Genomic DNA, 17065 nt, shown 5'->3' with positions numbered 1-17065 from the left:
CACATGCCTTCGGGGGCTCAAATCCGGTTGGGATTCGAGAAAGCCGAGGCGCCCCAGCACATCCTCCTGAATCATACCTTCGGCCAGGGTTCGCTAGAATAATCTGGATATATAAAAAGAACACTGAACAGTCGAAGCCGCTCTTCCACGGCTAAGGTAGGTGCCGTTTTAGGATGTGTCTCTGGGTTATTTTTTTATAAAACCTTTTTTTTTTTTTTTTTAACATTTTGACTTGTGTGTGCTCCCCCGCCGAAGATGATAAGCCTGACTGCTAACGTTTGCGGTTCAATTCATCCGACGTTAAAAATTTTTTTTTTTAATTTTGAAAATTTGGATAGATGGACTTTCTTCCATCTGTCGCCCCATTTCTTAGGTGTGGGAGTGTGTGGACATATATGTACGGCGTGTCCTGTGCAAGCTTTCGTGCCCGTCTCCACAGAAACATTACATTTTTTTTTTTTCTTTTGACTTAAAAAAAGATTCGGGACCACGGTGGTTCGGAAGCATTTTGCTGCAATCAGCTGTTTGAACGGCTCTGGGGCCGTGTGTGATGTGTTTACAAAGTAGCGCTGTGTTACATACAAATAAACAGAAGAGTGTGGCGAGGAGAGGAGGGGAAAAAAAAAATGTATCTGCAGTACAGGGAGAGAAAGAGCAAAGCGCCAGTTCTCTGCAAAGCGAGACTGGAGAGGAAGGCTGAAGGACTTCTGGAAAGTGTGAGCAACCACGGGCTTTTTTCTCCTCCTTCTTCTTTAAGGAAACTGTCAGCTACCACCTCCCGGGGTGCATTTTTTGGGTTAACCAGAGAAAAAAAAAGGAAAACAGGCTTGGCCGGGTTTGCGTTAAGCGATTTTTTTTTTTTCCCCTCCTGCCTCTGCTGGCCTTGGATAAGATGACGGCTTGTGTGATGCACGAAATAACGCACGTGATTGATTAGGACCTGGCTGGGCTTTGCTGGGGAGCGACCCGGGCGCGCCAGAGACCCCAGGTGAAGACGAAACGACGGTAGCTTAGCGCTGTTTCTTGCAAAGCTGGGGAGCGGGCTCCCTGCGCCCCCCCTCCCCTTTCGCGTGCGTGTGGGTTGGGGGAAGGCAGGCGGCGGAAGGTGGGGGGCTGGGAGGGGGGCAGCTGGTGGTTCTGCTTCTTCTCGAGCCTTTGGATCTGGCCTGGACCTCGGCGAGGGGCACGCAGCTGCCGCCGGAGCGCCGTCCCCGAGCTGCCTGCTCTTCTGGAGGACCACAAAAGTTGGTAGCTGCGGGGACAGGCTCCGGGCAGCCCAGCCAGGGTCTCGGGGGTGCGGAAGCCATCGCCCCTGTTCCCAGGAGCACAATCCGCGGGGTGCACCGAGGGCCAGTGCTCTTGCCCGAGGTGGGGGCGGGGGTCTGGGGAGTCGGTTCCAATACGCGGACCACCCCAGTAGCCTTGGGCGACGTAATAGACAACCGCCCCCCCCCCCCCCTTCCAAAACCTTTCGCTGCCCCCCCCTCCAAACGGGGGGGAGGGGGGTGCGGGAGGCAGCGTCGGGGTCCAGGGGGTGGCGGTGGGGTGGCTCCCGCCTCGTGCCGCGGTGGCCGCTCGCGCCCGCGCTCGGTGCGCGCGCGGCGAATTGAGCGCAGAGCCTGGGCGAGTCTGGGGTAACCAGGACCGCGGATCCCAATCTGTCATTTGGACCCAACTTAAGAATTTGGGGGTGAGGGTTGTCGGATGGGGGTTATGGAACTGAGCAGGTGCTGTTCTTGCGAGCAGAGTCCACAAGGTGGTAGTGTGGATTCTTCCTTTCATTTTTGATTTGACTGGATTTTTTTTCTTTCTTTCTTTCTTTTTTTTCCCCCCTATTTGGTCAGTTGGGGGAATCGGCTTTCTGTGTTCATATCCTATGCTATTTGAAGGGATCCACCTGCTGGTCCGGCTTCCGTACCCACAACGCGTTGCATGTTTCCTAATGCGAGGTGGTGCAAGCTGGCTTCGTTTTCGGGAGTCGGCACTTAGCATGGTTGGAGGGATGAGACGCAGAGAAAAAAGAAAGGGGGTGGGGGGAGAGAGAGAAAATAAGAAAGTTTGGGGAGACTTAAGTTATCCTGATGGAAAGAATTTGCAGTTTGTGTATGTAGGCTTCTGCAGGCAACACGGAAGTACATCCCTGAGACCTTGTCTGGGAGGTAGCTGCTTCAGCGAGAAATTAAATGACCAGGGCGTCGAGACCTGACTTTCTATCAGAACAAAGCAACCTCAGCTGCTCTGAGAGCTGCCCGGTTTGAAGGAGAGGCTTCGTGTTTTTCCTAGAGGATGCCAGAGGTTGGAGAAGTGATCTCATGGCACAGAGATCTGTATTTTTGTGGAGTCAGATGAGGGGAGTGGGAAATTATATTTTCTGCCTTCAGTTGGTGGTGGGAAGAGGTTAAGAGCGACCCTGACAGTCGCCAGGGTCTATTTCCCTGTGTGGCTGCAGCAGAAGCTGACTGTTGAACTCTGTGTGTGTGTGTGTGTGTGTGTGTGTGTGTGTGTGTGTGTGTTGGGGGGGCTGATAGCACATGGTTGCATTCACCCCTTCTTTCCAGATAATAACATCTGAATTTTTTTTAATGTGTCCCTAAATGAAGAACATGAGAATCTCACGGAAAGCCTCTGCAAATACTTATTTTTTTCCAAATTAAATACATAGTATTCTGTTACCCAAGGATTTGTATCCATAACGGCTATTTTAAAGACTATTTTTCCTTGACAGGTAAGAAAATAGTCAGGGCCAGAATGGAGCAAGTGGAAAATTACTTCATCAGTTTTAAATCACTGGATGAAAATGACAGGTTGAATTTTTTGGAAACCACAATGATTTCGAGCAGGGAGTTAATGATCATTGCACTTTCATTAATAATGACTGTGCTTTGATGCCATTTTCGAGGTGTTTTGACATATTTTTCTCGGGTGGAAGAATTGTTGCTTTCCTTTGTATTCTTTTTTTTTTTCCTTTCCCAAATGAAAGCATGCTGGATACACATTTGGCCCTGTAACCAGCCGTCCAGCTAATTTTTACCCAAGTCTAAGAAGAGATAAGATACCTGGTCAGGAACTGGTTCCCACGGAATGTGGATAAAGCAGGTATAGCTGTCCATGCTCTTACATTTACAAGTGAATAAATTCAAAAGTTCATTTTTTTTTTTCGCCTGAAATATAGACAATAAGTCTACGGTTTTTTTTTTCTTTATTTCTGAACTCGGCCTTTTCGTTTTTCTCTTTGTAGTAATTTGTGGAAAGCTTCTGGTCACCGGACAAAGATGAGAGTGTTTCTGTACACACTCAGTTGCTTTCTGAATGTCCAAGGATGTCTTTAGGAACCTTTATCATATGGTGCTTTTATGCCTGGACCCCAGCAAAAAAAAAAAAAAAAAAAAAAAAAAAAAAAAAAAAAAAAAAAAAAAAAAAAAAAGAAAAAAGAAAAAAAACAAAAACAAAAACAAACAAACAAACCCAGAGAAGGTTCTCACAAAAGTAAATAGTCAAGTGGATGGGATCTGGCCTGGGTTTACTGTTCTTAGGTTTTAATTGGTGCCCTGTATTATAAACCTTCATTACCTGGCTGGGTGTTGTCAGCAGGGCAACTTCTTGACCAAATTTATGTGGTTCAAATGAAACGACCATATGAAAATATTTAAAGTCTTTTAAAGCCCTCACTCTGAAGACAAGCTCCTCTGGTTCAAACATTTAAATTCCAAACTCGGTGAGAGCTGATTTTTTATATGTGAGAGTGAAGCGCGAGGAACATATTTTTAATATCTAAACCAGAAATGTATTCTTTCTATGTTCTCAACGCTTACGAGCATACGTTTTATTCCCAGATGATGAAACTATGTTCAGGGTTTCACTTCAATCAGTTGCCCAGTTTAAAACAAAAAAAAAGTTCTGGATATTGCATCTTTTCAGAAGAGACACTTCCTCTTCCGTTTAATTAGGTTAAAAAAAAAATGCAGACTCTGACTTCGGTGTAGCAACAACTGATTTCTTAAACTTGTCAGCCCCCAGGTTCACATCACATATTCAGCTTTTGCTCAGTTAAGGAGAGGCAGAGAGATGCACAAAATTGAGGCCACGTGGTTTCAGGCAATTAGGTCATCTGTTGTGGGCTGCTACTATTCATGGGCCATTCACTCCGTGAATATTTTCCAGTTTTGTCATTTTTCTCTAAACAAGCTACATGGGGCCTTTCAAAGCCTCTTCTGTTCTTTGCTTAAAGAATGGCACGATGGGAAACTCTTCCTCATTATTCTTGGGGAGGGGCAGAGTGGCACCAATGATTAAGGGAGGGCCGGGGGTGGGGGGGGAAACGTGGTACCGCCTAGAATTTTGAAGTTGGCCATTCCCAGGCTTTGAGTGCATAGCTAGAAGAATTCCGTCCTGTGGCGAATCTGCGACGCCAAAGCGCAGTCAAAGGCTCATACGATCCGCACACAGAGGGAGAAGAGCCAAGCCACCTCACTTCAGACCTTCGCTGTTGGGCTCACCTGTCCCAGGTGTGTGCGGAACCCCTGCGCGCCACCTGCTGCAGCAAATCAGTTTCCAGAATGAGCCTCTTCTCTGGTCCAACCCGCCTCCCTCCCCCCGCCCCCCAGAAGTGGTACCTGACAGAAATACAGACCAAAATATAGAGTGAGGTGAATTTGTATTGAATTGATGAAAAACAGAAAAAAAGAGAGAGAGAGAGAGAGAGAGAGAGAAAAGTGACGGGGGAAAAAACCGAGCAGGACCTCGCGGGAATGCGTCTTTCTTTCCGGAGGGTATATAATGAGATGGCTTGTGCTTTTACAGCTTCTTTGGAAATGAGGGGAAAGAACGTTGAGTTTTGTTTGGGTGCTTTTATTTATTTTTTTTATTTTTTTGGTATTGATTGATGGACTGATGAATCAATCGTTTTTTTTAGGGCCGCACCCACGGCATATGGAAGTTCCCAGACTAGGGGTTGTTGGAGCTACAGCTGCTGGCCTACCCCACAGCCACAGCAACACAGGATCCAAGCTGCATCTGTGACCTACAGCTCATGGCAAGGCCGGATCCTTAACCCACTGAGCGAGGCCAGGGATTGAACCCTCCACCTTATGGTTCCTAGTCAGATTCGATTCCGCTGTACCACAACGGGAATTCCTGTGTTTTATTATCATGAAAGCGTAGTTGATTTACAGTGTTTTGTCCAGTTCTCTTGTACCACACAGTGACCCAGTCACACACATTTCCCTGTGCTGTACAGAGGGTGCTTTTATGTATTTATTGACTGTATGCGCTGTAAAGAGTGATTTGCCACAGTACCAGCCCTCTTTTGGGGGACCAGAATTGGAGCTTCCTGATTTGGTGTCTTGATACTGGTGAGCATTTTGGTTTCACGAGGCTAATACCTGATTGGATGATGAAGGCATTATGGGCTCTGGAAGTTACTATCCCAGGCATAGGTCTTTACCCTATTACATCGTGGTAAAAACAGATATCACAAGATCTAAGTGCCACACAGTTTTAAGTACTGTGGACTGTTGGTACGATATTATATCATAACTCTAGAACTTCTTCATCGTGTTCAACTGGTTTGTTTTTTTTTTGTCTTTTAATGATAATCATTAAATGTCTTTTAATGATGCGTTATTTATTAGCATAATGTCTCCAAGGTTCATGCAGAATTTGTGTCAGACTAATATTCCATTGTATGTGTATACTTCATTTTATTTATCCAGTCATCTGTCAATGGACAGATGTGTGTGTGGTTTTCAGCTTTTCGATATCATGAATAATGCTGCTGCGACCATGAGTGTACAAATAGCTCTTAGAGACCCTGCTTTGAAACCTTCTGGGTTTACACCTCCAAGTGGAATTGCCAGATCATATGGTACTTCTAGGATTTTTTTTCTTTTTTAGAAAAAGGATTTACTCATGGACTTGGAGAACAGACTTGGGGTTGCCAAGCAGGGGCGAGGAGTGGGATGGACTGGGAATCGGGGGTTCATAGATGCACACGCCGATTGCCGTTGGAATGGATAAGCAATGAGACTCTGCTGATTACCATTGGGAACTCTTATCTAGTCACTTATGATGGAGCCTGATGGAGGGTCATGTGAGAAAAAGAATATATATATGTATGTGTGACTGGGTCACTTTGCTGTACAGTAAAAAATTGACAGAACACGGTAAACCAAGTATAATGGAAAAAATAAAAATCATTTAAAGAAGTTTTGGAGTTGATTTACGGTGCTGTGTCCATTTCCTCTGTACAGCAAAGTGACCCAGTCATACATACATACATACATATATATGTATATATTCTTGTTTTCATATCATCTCCCATCATGATCTATATCTCAAGAGATGGAATACATTGTGCAACATAAACTGTATGTCTATTGATTCATAACTCACCATTTCCCCCTGTTTGACTCTTAAAAGACAGCAGGAATCCATCCCTCCTCTGGGCTCATGCGCCGTTTTTTTGAAATTGGAGTAGAGTTCATTTACAATGTTGTCGTAGTTTCAGGTGTACAGCAAAGTGATACAGTTACAGATATTTTTCAGATTCTTTTCCATTCCAGGTTATTACAAGGTATTGAGGGTAGTTCCCGTGCTATCCAGCAGGTCTTTGTTGTTTATTTTATACTTGGTAGCCTGTATCTGCAAATCCCACACTGGTAATTTATCCCTCCCCCTTTTCCCCTGTGGTGACTGTAAAGTTGCTTTTGTTTGGCTGGTTGTGCCTTATTATTATTATTATTATTTTGGCCAGGGGCTAGGTGGAGAAAGACCTAGGGTTTTGCAAAGTGCCCTTCTTTGAGATGCTGATTTGTCTACATTAAAAAGAAAAGAAACGTAGGGAAACTTTTGAATCCCTTTAAAAAAAAAAAAAAGAAGAAGAATCAAGGTGAAAGACACTGTAATTGGCAGTGACGAGAGGTGTGCCTGGGAGTCTGTGTTTATTTTTGTGGCACACAGAAAAGGGCTCTGGTTGTATTCTTGCAGCCGTGATGGATTTGCCCATGGTATCATTTTTCGTGTTTCATTTATCAGCTTCCCCCGTGTTTGGGTCAGAACTGTGGCAGGGGTGTGGGTGAGGTTACCTGGAGGGTCTGCCAGCTTTGGCTGCTCAGCCTGCAGCATCAGACTGGTCTCAGAAACAGTCAAGGGGAACAGGAGTGTGTGTGTGTTGGGTGGCAGGGGGAGCAGGTGCAGAGATCAGAGCCCACGGATGTTCTCTGGCTGTCCTGCTTCCGATCATTTCCTACTTGAGGATTGCGCTAGGAACACACTGAGTGGGAAACTATAAACACGTTTTTAAAAACTTGATTGAAGCAGAGTTGATTTACATTATTATATGAGTTTTAGGTGACAGCATAGTGATTCAAGATTTTTAGATTCCACTCCGTGAAAAGCTATTTCGAAATCATGGCTGTATTTCCCTGTATTGGATGATATATCCTTATATATTGGATTATCTATATTATACATAGTAGCACCTCTTTTTTTTTGGATTGAAGTATAGTTGATTTACCATGTTGTGTGAGTTTCTAAGGTACATCAAAGCTGTTCAGATATATCTGTCGATATGTTCCTTTCACATATATCTATCTATATATATTCTTTCGCAGATTCTTTTCCATTATCAGTTATTACAAGATATTGAGTATGGTTCCTTGTGCTGTACAGTAGGACCTTGTTGCTTCTCTCTTTTATATAGAGTATTGTGTGTATATGAATCCCAAACTGCTAATTTATCCCCTCAGTCTGCTTTGGTAACCATAGGTTTGTTTTCCATGCCTGTGAATATGTTTCTGTTTCCTAGATAAGTTCATTTGTGTCCTGTTTGAGATTCCACAGAGAAGCGATATCATACGGAATTTGTCTTTCTATGTCTGACTCACTTCACTTCATATGAGACTCTCTGGTTGCATCCATGTTGCTGCACGTGGCACTGCTTCGTTCTTCTTTATGGCTGAGTAGTATTCCATTGTGTCTCTGGACCACATCTTTCTCCAGTTCTGTCCATGGCATCCACATCCTGGCTGTTGTGACTCGTGCTGCTGTGAACATAGGCGTGCATGTATCTTTGCGAATTAGAGTTTTGTCTGGATAGATGCCCAGGAGTGGGATTGCTGGATCTTAGAGTAGTTTTTTTGGTAGTTTTTTAGGGGACTTTCACACTGTGCTCCATAGTGGCTGCACCAGTGTTCATTTCCACCATCCCTATAGGAAGGTCATTTATTTCTCTTAATTCCCTCTCTTGTCTCTCCCCGCTTCCCTCTTCGCCCTGGTTACTGGCTTGTTCTCTAGATCTGTGTGTCTGAGTAAACACCTTTTTAAAACAAATAACGTATGTCCCTGTTAACGGCTCTTCTCCATCACTCACATTTGCCCTCACCTCCCAGAGGCATGTGGTGACGAGTGGAGTGTGTCTGTGTGTGTCTCTGTATGTTCACACACGTAGGTATGACCATATGCCCCCAGCACAAACCAAGAGCGATTTCTTGCATCAGATGTTTTTCTCAGCCATGGCAACGCATGCGATCCAAACAAACAAACAAAAAAACACAAGATCAGAATGAAACATGTGCTTGGTGCCTTGGTCATTCTCCCTTTCTTCTCTCCATTGTTCACCAAGCCTAAGTGATATTGAAAAAGGCACTCCATAAATGGCCCAGGATGGATCTGCAACGCCTCCTCATTGGAGGGGAAGGTGTTCGTTGATAAGGAAACTTAAAGAATGTGAGTGTGCATGTTGGGGTGCAAGCATCTGTTTTTCTCCAACGATCCTTGAAGCGTTCTCTTCCAATTTGAGAAACATATTCTAATGAGGTCTCATCACCTGTGATTAGGAGGGAATAAACTACATATCAGGAGTGATAAAATATTGCCCTTTCCTGCCCATCCATCTTGGTCCAGGTTGCATACTGGGAGGGAGCAATTGACAGTTGGTGCAAGGATGAAACTGGACACTCCTTTTTAAAAGGCACAACAGAATAGCCCATTTATCTGCCTGGTAGGAGATGCATGTGAAAGCTCTGCTGAGAGATGGATGCAAGTGAAACCTTCTGGGCTAGCAAAGGAATAGCGTCTCAGCCCCACAGACAATCCCACGGTTCACTTTCCGTAAACTCTGGGATGCTTACGTCCCCAAAGTGGAGAATCTCATCGTGGTGTCTTTGTGGTCTGAGGGCCCCCCCCCACCCCGCAGCCCCGTTGCCTCCTAACTCAGCGTGGACCACTCACGCACCTGCATTTGCCGAAAAGCGGGGACAGACCCCAGCCGTGGGGGCAGCCACAGCAGTGGTGCAGCCACGGGATTTCCTGTCCCATGTGGTCATTTTGCCACTGGGCGCAGATGCTTTGGAAATAGGGTTGCACATAGATGGTAAATAGACTTAGGTCCCTGACCCGACACTGCGCTGACGTGGGACCCAAGTGTTCTCGGGACAGTGACAGGCATGACGTCACGAAGCTGTTTCTTGCACAAAATCATTTTATTGGCAAATCGTAACTAGAAAGGCTTCGTTGTCTAGCTAATTTTCATTTAAATATATATGTTTGTAATTATTGTTAATGATTGTATTTGCATAGTTATAACATATTTATTCACTGTACATTTTTATATTGGAGTACAGTTGATTTACGATGTGTTAGTTTCACGTCTACAGCAAAGGGATTCAGTGATACTTGTGTGTATTCTTTTTCAGATTCTTTTCAAGTTACTACAAAATATTGAGTACTGTTCCCAGTGCTATATAGTAGGTCCTTGTTGATTATCCGCTTTATATATAGTACACTCTATGCATTTCTATAATTAAATTTGTATACAACTTTTTATACAATATAATTTGTATGCAATTTTTATGCAGTGTAATTGATGAAGAAAGACTATCATCAAAACACTATTTCAAAATTCTGTGGTTGTCTGTTTTACATACAGTATACACTATGCATTTCTATAATTAAATTTGTATACAACTTTTTATACAATATAATTTGTGTACAATTTTTATACAATGTAATTGATGAAGAAAGACTATCATCAACACATACGTTATTTCAAAATTCATTGGAAAGCCTTTCTATAGATAATGTATAAAATTGATTTAGCTACATAATGGATTACATAAGTATAATTGTAGGGAGTTTCCTGGTGGTCTAGTGGTTAGTATTTGGTGCTTTCACCACTGCAGCCTGGGTTCAATCCCTGGTCTCCAGCTGAGATCCCACATCGAGCAGCTGCATGCCACAGCCAAAAAAAAAAAAAAAAAAAAAGATGGAGTTCCTATCATGGCGCAGCAGAACTGAATCTGACTAGGAACCATGAGGCTGCGGGTTCGATCCCTGGCCTTACTCAGTGGGTTAAGGATCTAGCATTGCTGTGAGCTGGGGTATAGCTCGAAGACATGGCTTGGATCTAATGTGGCTGTGGCTGTGGTGTAGACCGGCAGCTGTAGCTCCAGTTGGACCCCTTGCCTGGGAACCTCCATATGCCATGGCTGTGGCCCTAAAAAGGAAAAAAGAAAAAAGAGAAAATATAATGAGTGTGATTGTGTATTATATAATGTACTTAAGTATTTAAGCTATATAATGCATTAATATAGACATATGAAAATTGCTGTAAAGATAGACTGCAAATATAGTTATAGATGGATGCATGGACCATTTGATGTGCATTTGCCAGAAGAAGTTGTGTCATAGGTGGTAAGTCCCTTTGCAGGCTGGTCCCCAGAATTGACACTAATTGTCCACAGAAACTACCGCTTTGCATTCAAGAGACGTTGGGGGGCTATTCATGCTGCTGTGCTCACCAGCATCTTTCAGACCTCCCTGGAACATCATTTATTGATACTGAGTGGGAAACCTCGTGTCAGTGGGAACATGCGGATGAGGTCAAGCTGTGGCTCTTGGATGGATGGAGCAGCATCTTTTGCCCCCGGAACGCAGACCCTGAATCTATGTCAGTGCCCAGAAGCCCCAACAGATTACAGCAGTCCGCCCTGGGCATGGCGAGGGGCAGAGGCGGTGCCTTTCCCTCTAAACATCTGTGTGTCCTTGTGGGCTAGATTCTGTTGGCCGGGTCTCTTCTGTGGATGTGCCCACGATAGCAGATCAAGACGGTAGCCTCAGGAATGGGCAAGAAAGAAATGCCATGAGGGACGTAGATGGACCTTTTTTCTGGAAAATAGCTTCTGACTCTCGTTCGTGTATTCATCACTTTTCTTGCACACATCGAAGTGGCAGGCTTGCAAGTCAACTTAGTCCTGGTAATAGATGCCTTAGGCGTGTACCTCCTCAGACATCTTTGCTGGTGTGGGAACGTTCATAAGAAAATGGTTAAGGAATATAGTTCATGTGTACGTGACCCCCCCCATTTGCTGCTATGTGCTCTGTATTCTTTCTTTCATCCCCCCCCCTTCCCGCCCCGCTGCCCCGCCGGCTTTCTTCATTGGGCTGCATGATGAGGACTTAGAGGTCCTTAAGGGATTAAAGGAACAATGACAGCAGCAAGATCATTCTTTCCATGAGTCGGGAAGGCAGAGCAAAATGAAATGGCAAAGGAGATTTTCCATGACAACGTAATAGAATTCCTCCCGTGTCCCATGGGTACGGCTGCTTATGTTTTTAAAAGCTGGCCAACCCTCTATTGGTAAAACCTTGATTTTCATTTTTGTAAATCCTGGGAGTGAGGATGTAGGGAAAACAGACGCCTTTGATTCCATAAAGAATTGAGGACCCCTGAAAGGTTGGGGGTTTTTTTAAAGGCAGGGAGTGGATCAAGCCTCATGAATTAATGGCTGTGTCCTGTAGTCTTTCTACGAATCCGTAAGCCATAGTTAAATATGTCAGCATTTGTTTTTCTTTTTTTAAGGGCTGCACCTGAGGCATATGGAGGTTCCCAGGCCAGGGGGTCGAATCGGAGTTACAGCTGCTGGCCCACATTGCAGCCACACCAGTGTGGGATCCGAGCCACGTCTACAACCTACACCACAGCTCATCGCAACACCTGATCCATGACCCACAGGGCAAGGCCAGGGTTTGAACCTGCATCCTTATGAATCCTAGTCGGATTCGTTTCTGCTGCGCCACCTTGGCAACTCCCTATTTCAGCCTTTTTTAGGCATAAACAGTACCTTGGGTTCTGATGGACTCATGTCTGATGTCTCAAAGATCACAGAGGCTTGTCTCAAACTCTGCCACCCCTCATAGACTCTACTTTTCAGCTATTTCAGGTCTTTAATAAGAGCTCCCAAATCAGTGTTTCTTTCTTTCTTTCTTTCTCTCCTTTCTTTCTTTCGTTCCTTCCTTCGTTCCTTCCTTCGTTCCTTCCTTCGTTCCTTCGTTCCTTCCTTCCTTCTTTCTTTCTTTCTTTCTTTCTTTCTTTCTTTCTTTCTTTCTTTCTTTCTTTCTTTCTTTCTTTCTTTCTTTCTTTCTTTAATGTATTTTATGCAAGGGTAGTTGATTTACCATGTCGTGTTAGTGTCTGCTGTATAGCAAAGTGATTCAGTTATACCTGCACATACATTCTTTTCAAATGCTTTTCTCTTAGGGTTTATTACAAGATATTGAATATAGTTCTCGGTACGATGGAGTAGGACCTTGTTGTTTCTCTCTTTATAGGTAATCGTGTGTATCTGCTAATCCCAGACTCCTAACTCATCCTTCTAGCACCCTGTCCCTTTGGGAACCCTGCGATTATTTTCTATGTCTGGGAGTCTCTTTCTGTTTTGTCAAGAAGTTCCTGTGTGTGCCCTATTTTAGATTTCCACATAGAAGGGATGTCACAGCGTCTGTGTCTTTCCCTGTCAGACTCACTTCACTTTGTATGAGAATCTCCAGTTGCATCCGTGTTGCTGCAAATGGCAATGATAGCCTTCTTTCTGAGAGTGGAGTAGAATTCTATCATGGACCACATCTTCTCGAAGGGATTTCTCTCTTTTAAAGAGGTGCCTGGATCAAATCATTTGGGAGAACCCCGCCTGTCATACCCCTGTCTTGAATTTTTACCCTGAATACAGACACATCAACGCCTTGAGAAGCCCCGCCGGGCTGCATTCAGTAGCATAAGGTGAGAGTCTTTGTCCTGAGCGGTCCCCAAGCCACAACAGTCGAATCACCTAGAAGGCCTCTGTGGATATTTTATTGACACAGAACGCAAAGGATCTAAGGGGCACTTGAGTGTGTTTACATTGCCAAGGTCATCTGGAGAAGTGGACGCGATTTTTTTTTTTTTTTTGGTCATTTCATTTGTTTATTCAGCATATATTGAGGGCTGAGTATGGGGGAGAAGAAGGTCAAGCTGTTTATCTTTTCTGTACCGTCCATGTGACAAAGGCCGCCACAAAAACGATAGTGTTTGCGGGGGTGGGGGGATGAATGGGCATGACCAAACAGGAACCGACTCAAAAGTAAGAACAAAGAAGTTTTATCATCAGAATCTCCCTTCTGGTATGTGTGTGTGTGTGTGTGTGTCATGTCTCATGTCCTTTTTCCAATGTTCAGGAAGAGAACAGCTTAATTCAGGGTTCATAAACCTTCTAAAAATAGAGGCAAGATGATTAGTGCCGTATAACTGAGCTATGAGAAGGCAGAGGATTGTGTAATTTTCAGATGGAGAGAATGCCTGCTGTTAAATTTTAGCATCTTCAATGGCGCAGGCGACTGGGGTTAATAAGCAAAGAGATGATTTAATAAAGGATCGGGGAGTTACCCAGGGGCCTTTAGGAAAAGAAGGTATCTATGTTAGTGGATTCCCCAGGGGCATCTGTGTCCCAACCCTAAGGCAGCAGGCCAGCTCTGCTTTTTACATGGTATATACATTGTCCCAGGAGCCAGGCTTAGGCTGGAATAGTTTAGATCACAGTACAGAGAATTATTGGGAACGGGTACCCTTAGAGAAACAGAACCATGGAAAAGCAAAAGACATTTTGGAAACAAAAAGCATATACGAGACACAAGGCAAAAACCTTACTTATGGACTGAGCAGTGCCTGTGAGCCGCAGGCAGTAGAGGGTGGCAGCTGCAACTGCAATTTGATCCCTAGCCTGGGAATCTGCCCATGCCACAGGTGTGGACCTGAACAGAAGAAGAAGAAGAAAAAAAAAAAAAACAACTTGTCCCTGAACACAAGCATCAGGCCGACCCAGGAGAAAAGGAAACAGTTCCACGAAGTTAGGGTAGGTTAGGTAGGTGCGGACAGAAGACGTATGAGGCACAGGTGCTAGGATGGCAAAACTGAAAAGGCGGAAAAATCTTAATTTGTTAGACTATCAAACCAACCAACCAACCATAGGGCAAGAGTGGCCAGTGGGTGCGTTGTGGACGGTGCAACACATTTCTGTAAAGCTGTTACACAAATAGGAACATGGAAGACATTCAGAATTCCTATCCTGTGAAAAGTACCCTCTCAGCACACGTCTCCTGACAATTTTTTTTACTGCCCCTGTGGCGTGTGGAAGTTTCCAGGTGAGGCGTTGAACCCATGCCACAGCAGTGACCCGAGATGCTGCAGGGACAATGCCAGATTCTTAACCCACTGAGCCACCAGGGAACTCCTCACGCGACAATTTAAGTTCACCATGGAAATCGAACAGCAGCATATGCCGGGGGTGAGCGTGTACTTAACACATGGCTTCGCTGAAAATTTGTGCAGAGGTGTTGAACAGTAATTCTGCTAAAACGATTTCACAGATTAAAATAATGTCCATGAATTTATGTGATGATTACACTGATGGAAAGCTCTCCCTTTGATGAATTGCTAAGGATCTGAAAATGGATCAAAATTACATGAGAATTACCTCAATAAGCGTGTGTGTTAATTTCAAAAGTTTTGGGGTGTTTTGTCGGATCACATCCAAATTAATGAATTGTTGAGTTGCATAAATAGATGTATAAAATGTCAGGATACACGTTGGGCATTCATGGAGCTAGCTGATTTCCTGTTTATGTAGATGTCAGCCGATTAAATAAAATTATGTATGTCTATATATAATTTGCTCATATAAATTATATAAACACATACACATATGTATTTCTACGTAAATTCAATTATTTGTACATATATATGTGTGTTTATATTATGTTTGTGTTAATATAACACACACATATACATATATATGTATAAATAATTTACTTTTTATCAGGAATATATCTTCCTGAAGATTTTAAAAAGACAGTCCTGGGTCTGCCTAGGGTGGTGCCATAACAGAATCAGCAGATGCGTTATTTGTATTGACAAAACTTGACTGTTAATGGTTCTATCACTAAATCATCCCACACGTGTGTTTATTTTTTTCTCTCTCTGTGTCACTGGAGGTAGAGAAAGAGCAGTGGAAAGAGTTTGCAGTATTATATTGAACGGTGATCTCTGTCTTCCCACCCTCCCCAGCCCCCAGTTTGCTGTTAATTTAGAGACATCATAGCCCATCCTCTCAGTCTGGTACCTACTGGGGTCTCTGGGCATCCTTCAGGGGGAAGCTGAGCTCAGGGGAGGGTTCGTCACTCCTGCGGAGAGGGGAGGGGCAGATCCATGGATTTGCTGGTGTTGAAACAACTGTCTGTCTATTCCCAAGCCAAGGTCACTGCCGCTTCTGGTTTTTCTGAGGATGCCAGCGGGTGGCCCTTCTCAGGGAATTGCAACATGTCATAGCTAGGGGTGATGGGCGATCAAGTGGCCCTTTCTGGGTCTCCCTGGTCCCAGGATGCTCACCTGACCAGGTCAGGAGGGAACACATCTGTGTCCCCTCCTTCCCTCTCCTCCTCCTCTGGTCTCATCTCCTCCCAAACCTACTTGACAGGAAAAACAAATCCTGTCTTCAAATTAAGAACAGTATTCCACCAGCTACTCTGCACTTTGGGAGGGCTTGATTCCATTTATGGGATGGAGGTGAGAGGAGGCAAGGATTCCAGGAAGGGATGCATTTCTATCCACTCAATTCCAAGAACGTGAAAACGGGCGTAAGCCTTCTAGTAAATACCAAGGATCGTGGGTGGGGTGATTGGTGATCGAACCAGAAAAATCATTTAGAAGCACAGTTTTTGAGGACTTGAAAGGAAGGAAATTATGCTCGTTTTCCTCCTTTCCAGACAAGGGAACCGAGTCACACAGAGGTCCTGTGATTTTTCACCTGGACTGCATAGCTAGTCACTACTTTTAAACGCTGTTCTTGAAAGGAAGGGGAAATACCTGAAATTTCAGGGTTAGCTATCTCTATTTCTGCCAGTTTTTGAAAGCTTGAGGAATCAGAGGCATCATCAAACAGGTTAATACAACAAAGCATATGATTCGTGTTCAAAACCTATTTCTTTTCTTCATTTTGTGCAGTAGAGACTTAAAACGATAAAATCATTTTCACGAAAACAACTAGGAGAGGAAGCAGAGGGGAGAAAACCTCCAAAACCTTTTTTTTTTCTTTTTTCTATAAAGCAACATAGCTGCTTCTCATCTTCCTTTTCCTCGGATGCTTAATTAATTATTCTTTGTAAGAATGAAAGGCTTCTCCATTTTTTTTGAAACGTTCATTTGTTGCACTCGTTCATTTATTGCTACGCTTCCTGCGTTTGTAGGAAGGGACCGAACTTTTTCAGTGATGCTCTCTCCTCGCTCCCCAGAGGGCTTTGTCCACGATGGGAAGTTTCGGGTTTTTCCTCTCTGCAAACTTGGGTGGATTGGATTACTCTTGATGCCTTCCTAGTCCTGTGAAATAGAGTCCAGAGGAAAGAAACAATTACCAGCCCCTCAATTTTCAGGACTCTCGAAGGCTCCTGGAGACCAAAAGCACCAGGAGCCTCTCTTGCAGGTGAACAGGGGGTCTGTCACTTTGCAGGCGCTGGTCCCTGAGCATCCGGTCACCTGGAGGGGTTTCCATGACAGCTGTCGACTGGCCAATAGGGAAGCACCTCAATGAAATGTGCCTTTTTACGATGATCCATCTGCGTCCCAGGGCTGATCCAGAGGGGAAGAGGAGTCGGGATTAGGGCTTGCTGACAGTACCATGAGCATAATGCTCTATCTTGTACATTGACAGAGTCCACACGTGACCCCCATATTTTTGAATAATGGTTTGTCCTATTGTGGATC

General features: G+C 44.2%; 1 long non-coding RNA gene across 3 annotated transcripts in view; it reads left to right on the top strand.

Annotated features, from left to right (window-relative positions):
* LOC110257973 overlaps window positions 218–17065 on the top strand; it is a 42066-nt gene continuing 25218 nt past the window's right edge. The window contains exon 1 of one of the 3 annotated variants that reach the window (XR_002340942.1): window positions 218–716. This is a non-coding gene — a long non-coding RNA (uncharacterized LOC110257973). Of the gene's footprint in view, window positions 989–1104; window positions 1245–17065 lie in introns of those variants that run through there. The other 2 variants (XR_002340941.1, XR_002340943.1) reach the window with 2 other exon arrangements.

The sequence above is a fragment of the Sus scrofa genome, chromosome Y (assembly GCF_000003025.6).
Source record: "Sus scrofa isolate TJ Tabasco breed Duroc chromosome Y, Sscrofa11.1, whole genome shotgun sequence".
NCBI lineage: Eukaryota > Metazoa > Chordata > Mammalia > Artiodactyla > Suidae > Sus > Sus scrofa.
Note: the sequence above shows the minus strand (reverse complement) of the source record. Positions and strands in the feature narration are given on the sequence as shown.